Below are 988 nucleotides of genomic sequence, written 5' to 3' on the forward strand. Positions count from 1 at the left end.
CCCCTCTATCCACTCATCTCTTTTCCATCGCCCCAACCTCTCTCTGGCACCCCTTGATTCCTCTCAGCATTACCTCATGTACACAACATAATAGAAAAACATTTTAATTGATTAAACGTGTTTTTCTGTTTCAGGCTGGGATAGCTGTGTCTGTAAACTGGGTAGTCGTGGTGGGGGGAAGGAATTCCCACAGCTGGAAAGTGCTGTCTTTACTTCAGGAGATAAAGTGCAGTTAGGAGGGAGGAGCAAGGTTTTCCCCCACGACCTTTTCGGTAATGCCTTTTCCTCACACTGCTAGCTCATAGAGTTTTTTTCCCCAGGCTTTGTCTGCGAAGTTCCGCCCTCAATCCGGTTCTGGCTGGGGCTTGGTGGCCTGAGGTTCTCTGCAGCCCCAGGTAACCAGGAAAGTGGGTGAGGTGTGGCATATCTGGGAGCATCCACACATGGGGGAATTAGCTCAGATGGTAGAGCGCTCGCTTAGCATGCGAGAGGTAGCGGGATCGATGCCCGCATTCTCCAGTTTTGACTGGTTTCTCCCTCTTGATTCATATACTCTGTTCTCACTTGGACGCTGTTCTTCTGTTGACAGTCTAGGAGTTTCTCCCCTGGAAACTTGGGCGCCTCTGTTGTCTCAGTATTCCTACTCCCCTCAGAGACCACTACCCCAGGTTCCATCCTCCTGTCCTTTCCACTTCTGCCCCAGGCTTGGCGCATTACTACACACTCAGGCCTTGACTGAAAATTTCCCTAAAACTGCTCTCATGAAGGCCACATGGTGATCTCTTTAAAACTGTAAAATACAATGGAAAAGTCTTTTTTTTTTTAACTTACTTTTGGAATATGACCATTACTCCTCTGCCCACCCCCTACCCCCATGAGAATCATCTGTTCCCTGTATTTATGTTACACCAAGTAGTTTTGGAAGCCCTGGCGGAAAAGCGATTAAGAGCTCGGCTGCTAACCAAAAGGTCAGCAGTTCCAATCCACC

General features: G+C 48.5%; 1 non-coding gene across 1 annotated transcript; it reads left to right on the forward strand.

Annotated features, from left to right (window-relative positions):
- Positions 1-446: 446 nt before the first annotated feature.
- TRNAA-AGC (transfer RNA alanine (anticodon AGC)) lies at positions 447-519 on the forward strand. Its single transcript has one exon. It is a non-coding gene; the product is annotated as a tRNA-Ala (tRNA).
- The last annotated feature ends 469 nt before the right edge of the window (positions 520-988 follow it).

This window comes from Trichechus manatus, unplaced genomic scaffold (assembly GCF_000243295.1).
Source record: "Trichechus manatus latirostris isolate Lorelei unplaced genomic scaffold, TriManLat1.0 scaffold00345, whole genome shotgun sequence".
Lineage (NCBI taxonomy): Eukaryota > Metazoa > Chordata > Mammalia > Sirenia > Trichechidae > Trichechus > Trichechus manatus.